Raw genomic sequence first — 6785 nt, 5'->3', positions numbered from 1 at the left:
TTGTTGCTTTTAATATGGTACCCTTGCCGGGATGTTGTTGCTTTTAATGTTGTTCCCTTGTCGGGATTTTATGGTGATTCTACTTAATTCCTTGCCCTTATTGTTTGTGTTTGTTGTTTGGGTGAGGAAGAGTATTAAAGCACGAAGGGTGATGCCGTGTATGATTTTGTGAGGAAGAGTGTAAAAGCACGAAGGGTGATGCCGTGCCGCACGATGTACCATTCCGTGCCTTTATATGAGTGATTATGTGAGGTAAAAGCACGAAGGGTGATGCCGTGCCAATTATACTGATTTTCATGGTGAGGATGAGAGTAAAAGCACGAAGGGTGATGCCGTGCACTTGTCCTTGATTTTCCTAATTTTACTGGTGATTGAGTTATGGTGTTCTTTACGCTTACTTACTGATTTCCTGTTATTACTTGATTTTATTGTGATGTTATCGATTCCCTTGCCCAAATTGCTTGTGATTGTTGCTTGGGTGAGGAAGAGTGTAAAGCACGAAGGGTGATGCCGTTTATTGTTTTGGTGAGAGAGTGTTAAAGCACGAAGGGTGATGCCGTGCATTGTTTTGGTGAGAGAGTATTAAAGCACGAAGGTGATGCCGTGCACTTGTCTTTGAATTTTTTGATTTTTATTGATGACTGAGTTATGGTTTCTCTACATTTAATTGTTGGTTTTCTATTGATACTTGTTGTACCCCGCAGCATGATCCCCCTTCCTATCTTCAATTGAACTGTGGTGATCCTTATATTTATTCGTTGTTCTTATGTTTTTATTCGATGTCCCCGCAACATGTTTTCCCCCTCCCATCCTTAGCTGTACATTTCTGCTTGTATTGTTCCGCTGTATATGATTTAACTGCACATATTTATTTTGGTAGTCTGGTTCTAGCCTCGTCACTACTTCGCCGAGGTTAGGCTAGGCACTTACCAGTACATGAGGTCGGTTGTGCTGATACTACACTCTGCACTCTTTTGTGCAGATCCCAGTGTTGTAGATTTCGGACCGCAGTGAGGTTGCTGCTTCTGGTCCATCAGGCGACCCGAGGTAGTCTTGCAGGTATCCGCAGGCCTTGGCGTCTCCTTCTAGCTATTATTCCTTTTTCTTTCTTGTATTTCCAGAGACGGTGTTGTATTATTTCTTTCAGACCTTTATTTGTAGTAATCTTAGACAGTCTAAGTTGTGACACCAGTCTTGGGTAGATTGGTTATGGAATGGTATTAGCAGTGTTATTAAAACTTGAAATTAAGTCTTTCGCTTATTAAATTTTATTGATTATTAACTGTTGGATTATAACTGTTAACGAATTTAAAAATGGAAACAAGGCAAATAATTCAGTTGATTGGCTTGCCTAGCTTTCACTAGTAGGCGCCATCACGACTCCCGAGGGTGGGAAATCCGGATCGTGACAATCATTGAACTTAATGATCCATAAATCTGTACTACGTGAAAAAAATCCACTTGTTGCTCTTTACTATTAAATGGTACCATATTGTACGAATTCAATCTATATATATATTAAAGCAAGAAAATTACCATATATAATTGATATTATGGTTAAATCAAGTGGCAAGCTAATAAATGTCAATAGTATATGATAACTTTATTCTATATTTGACTATTTTAGTTGAATACAAATACAATATATATATATATATATATATATATATATATATATTAATAATTTTATCTAATTTTTTATTAATTTCTAAAAGTAATACTATTAAAGTATTATTCTGTTTTATTATTGTTTGATCAGCTTTTCCTTGAGGAGTATAGCTAGTAAGTCCTTCTGGATTGGGCTGAAATCTTTCTGTGAATTTTAAAGCGTTATCNATCGCATTTGTTTTGTGACATATTCTGTTTCTGTTCTTTTCTTTTCGTTTTTCGTAGGTATTTTTTCTAGGTTAAACTTATTGTTCAGGAATTGTATTTTTCTGTCAATTTCTAGCTCTTGTGATTTTAAGAAATCAAAATTATTTTCTAATTTTTCTGCTTTCTTTTCTATATCCCCAATTATCTGTTCTTAATTCGCATTTCTTAAAATGTTCTTCTGTTTTACTTAAGGTTAATCTTCCAAGCTTACATCCTTTACATTGGAACGTCTTATTCCCTATTCTATTATCTGTAAAACTTATTCGTGGCCTTTCTTCGTTCATTGTTCTTGACCTACCTGAAAAAAGGTCCATTTTTGGGGTTTTCTTATTTTAACTCTATCTTTTTGCGGTGTTATTTCTACTCTTTTTAATTGTTCTATTAAATCGTCTACTTTTGGAATTTCTACTTCAGTCTTTATTTCTTTTTCTTTAATAATTTTATCTAATTTTTTATTAATTTCTAAAAGTAATACTATTAAAGTATTATTCTGTTTTATTATTGTTTGATCAGCTTTTCCTTGAGGAGTATAGCTAGTAAGTCCTTCTGGATTGGGCTGAAATCTTTCTGTGAATTTTAAAGCGTTATCATATACTGGATCTATTTCTAGTTGTAAACCACTCATGAAAGAGCAATTTCTTTTATTGTGTCTATCTTTTCTTTCAAAGTGCTTATCTCACCTTTTAATACTTCTACTTGATAGGTTATTTTTTCTACTAATTTGGTTGTTTCTGTTTCTAGTTCTTTAGGTTTTTCTGTAATAGTTTTAATTAATTTTTCTATTTCGTTTTTCGTAGGTATTTTTTCTAGGTTAAACTTATTGTTCAGGAATTGTATTTTTCTGTCAATTTCTAGCTCTTGTGATTTTAAGAAATCAAAATTATTTTCTAATTTTTCTAGAGTCTTTCTTTGTTTGGTTTGTAATCTTCTACTATTTCTAGTGTTCTCTACTTTTATTCTCTTTAACTAGTTTCCTTGCTTTTTCTAATGCTATATCTACTTCAAATTCGTCTTGTATTATTTCAATATTCATACATTCAATATCTTCTATCGTACTTTCAGTTTCATCATCTATTTCTCTATGGGTAGAATAATTATAATCAGTAAACCTGATTGAAGTTTCTCCCTTTGAGTTTGTGTACATCAAATGAGATTCTGGTTTGAATATTTTTGGTTTCGTGAAATCTTTTAGATTCCATTCTAATCCAGCATATTCTTCTGGGCTTATCTTTATAGGTTTTATTAATTTTATCCCTTTATTTCCCATCACTTCGACTACATCTTCTACTTTAATTTTAAACTTTGTATTACTATTAGTTGCCAGTTTTCCTATGAAACCTACACATATCAGTTAATTATTTCCATTATTCATTTCTTCGTATCCTTTAGTCTGTATTCCTATTTTAATATTTTTCCCGAATTCTGCTAAATTTATCATGAAGTCTGGGCTAATATAGAATATTCCTCCATTGTTGGTCATGTCTACTTCTGTTAGACCTATTATAGATTTCTTTTGATCTGACCATCTGTCATCATATACCACGATTAGTACTTTGGTTCCTAGGTTTTTTCTAGTTAGTCCTTTTAATCCGATTACTATTAACCCCATATGCATTAAATTCTTTTTATGATTTTTTAGTTGCCTTACTGATTCTGGGTTGATTAAATTTAATTTTGCAACTTTATTTCCTATGGCCGATAACTGTTCTTCTCTATAATGCCTATACAATTGAGAATTATTTGAGAAATATCCTGTATTATATAATAATTTTGGGTTGAGTAATCTTAGTTGATTTTGTTGAAATATTTGTATGTCTTTTTCTATATCTATTATTTCGTCTAATAGTTGATTATCTTCTTGTCTTTTCTTAGTTAAAATTCTTGTTAACATATTATTCCCTATTCTATTATCTGTAAAACTTATTCGTGGCCTTTCTTCATTCATTGTTCTTGACCTACCTGAAAAAAGGTCCATTTTTGGGGTTTTCTTGTTTTAAGTCTGTCTTTTTGCGGTGTTATTTCTACTCTTTTTAATTGTTCTATTAAATCGTCTACTTTTGGAATTTCTACTTCAGTCTTTATTTCTTTTTCTTTAATAATTTTATCTTGTTTTTTATTAATTTCTAAAAGTAATACTATTAAAGTATTATTCTGTTTTATTATTGTTTGATCAGCTTTTCCTTGAGGAGTATAGCTAGTAAGTCCTTCTGGATTGGGCTGAAATCTTTCTGTGAATTTTAAAGCGTTATCATATACCGGATCTATTTCTAGTTGTAAATCACTCGTGAAAGAGCAATTTCTTTTATTGTGTCTATCTTTTCTTTCAAAGTGCTTATCTCACCTTTTAATACTTCTACTTGATAGGTTATTTTTTCTACTAATTTGGTTGTTTCTGTTTCTAGTTCTTTAGGTTTTTCTGTAATAGTTTTAATTAGTTTTTCTATTTCGTTTTTCGTATGTATTTTTTCTAGGTTAAACTTATTGTTTAGGAATTGTATTTTTCTGTCAATTTCTAGCTCTTGTGATTTTAAGAAATCAAAATTATTTTCTAATTTTTCTAGAGTCTTTCTTTGTTTGGTTTGTAATGCTTCTACTATTTCTAGTGTTCTTATTATGTTTTTATTATTTTCTTGAGTTTTATCGCCAAGGTTGATTATTAGATCTACCAAAGTATTATATTGTTTATCGTCAGTATGTAATATATGTTCTCCACTACTGAAATTGCACTTTATTACTGAATTGTCTTTTAATATTCTATACTTCTTTTCTGGATATATTTTTAAATCTAAATATTCTAGATTCTTTAATTTATCTATTTTGTTTAACCTAATGGTATCCAAAAATTTTTTGGCTCTTAAAAATTTTTATTCTTTGGTTTTCTAAATATATTTCTCCCTCTATATATTGTATTTCCCACTCTAAAGCTGATATGGTTTCTGTACTAATACTACGCTTTACTATATAACTTGGTTCTCTATTTATTTTTAGATCTGATTTTTCTATTTGCTTAGCTAATTCTAAGGTTGATATTAATACAGCCTTGACTTTCTGTAGTATTTTCTTTAATTCTTCCTTTCTCTGTATTTTTCTACTTAAAATCCAATAGTTAAAAGCTATTCGTTTAGCTAGAGGATGTTGTCTTAACATATATTTTATCCTAACGGGATATAGGTTATCTTATTTCTAATACAAAATCCAAATGCAAAATGGTCAATAGGACATAAAATACAACATATAATGGAAATACTACAAGAAAAGTGTACCCATATACAGATACAAAAACAACTTAAACAGAATAATATGAGTTTTTGCAAATCAACTGTGTATACAACACAAAGTTATGACAAGAATGAATATAAAAAGAAAAAATATAGAAAATAGGGCACACTACATCCATCACGAATAACAAACTCGATTCATTCCATGATTCTCATATACCCATTGAGTGTAATACAACCTGAATCCAGAAATTTCCTTACTCGAGTCATTCTCGAACTCAACCTCTGCAAGTCATAACTGATTCACAAGTATACCTCAAACCGAAACCAATAAAACACATAATCGTGCAATCAACTCATCGATAGCAGACTCCCCCACTTGGCTCAAAGCCATAGATCAAAACACATAATAACTCACAATGTCCATACTTTATTACTGCCATAATACCGCAGTAAGATTAACTAAATCCTTCATGAGCTCCTGTAACGCAAACCATCTAATACTTCAAATTATCTACAAATCTCGCATTCACCCTTGTGACGGTCAGGTCACCTACTACAATCGATCCAAACTCAAATTGCAACACATATAATCCACTGGTAGAAAAGGAAGCCTCCACACAACATCATAAGGATCACACATCCGTAGATTACCTCACAGGTTATAACCCACCTGCTTAGCCTCAGACTGATATCTCTTTATACCCTTTCACAGCCACAACTACTACTCCATCACTTAATCTTCCTGAGTTTGAACTCACCAACAAGGCATGAGAACCTAGTTCGTTCCACAGTTAAACAACATGTAAGATCCTCTAATACACTCATAACTCGAGACCATACGTCACATCAAGACAGAAATCAAGCACCCAATAGTCCTTTTTATATCTCAAGCAAACTCCTCTCTCCATATTCAATCCACCTGAACGCATCCCGGAGTCACATCATACTCATCAAATAGCCATCCAACCACTCATCGAGCCATAAATTCCACTAATAGGGACACTACCGGACTTATAAGTCCAAAGCACATGCTCACACAACCGAAATCCTCGTGCTCAAGCTACAGACAAAACCCAGCCTCAAGTCCTCCAAACTGGCCCATTATTAGCACACAGAAATCACTTTTCGCACCTCATCCATGGAATCATAAGCCGTCGGTGTACGGCTGATACCGAGCGCTCACAGGCGCATACGAATGCGTGGAAGGAACTCAAAGAGTTACGCTTCAAGCTGAATCAATGCCGCACGATAAAGAAAGAAATACGGGAAGTTTATCCTAAATGCACTGTAGCCTCTCGAAGATAGGTATGGACGTCATCATACCGATCCACAAGACTCTACTAGACACTTGCTCATGACTTGTAGAACCTATGAAACTAGAGCTTTGATACCAATCTGTCGCGACCAAAAATCCAACTAGTCGTGACGGCACCTAACACAACCCGCTAGGTAAGACAACTAACAACTATCAAATTCCAATAAAATCAATAAAGTAATTAAATAGAGAAGTTAACTGAATCTTATACATTTCCCAAGAACAAGTAGTACAAATCATGAGCTTCTAAGATTGGAATTTACAAAGCTAGTATGAAATGAAGTACATCATCTGTTTAAAATATACATGAACAAATCTTTCATAAGTCTAGAGCTACCCGGAACAAGAGGCGGCTATGACCGAAACGTAGGTAC

Source organism: Nicotiana attenuata, unplaced genomic scaffold, assembly GCF_001879085.1.
Source record: "Nicotiana attenuata strain UT unplaced genomic scaffold, NIATTr2, whole genome shotgun sequence".
Classification (NCBI taxonomy): Eukaryota; Viridiplantae; Streptophyta; class Magnoliopsida; order Solanales; family Solanaceae; genus Nicotiana; species Nicotiana attenuata.
Note: the sequence above shows the minus strand (reverse complement) of the source record.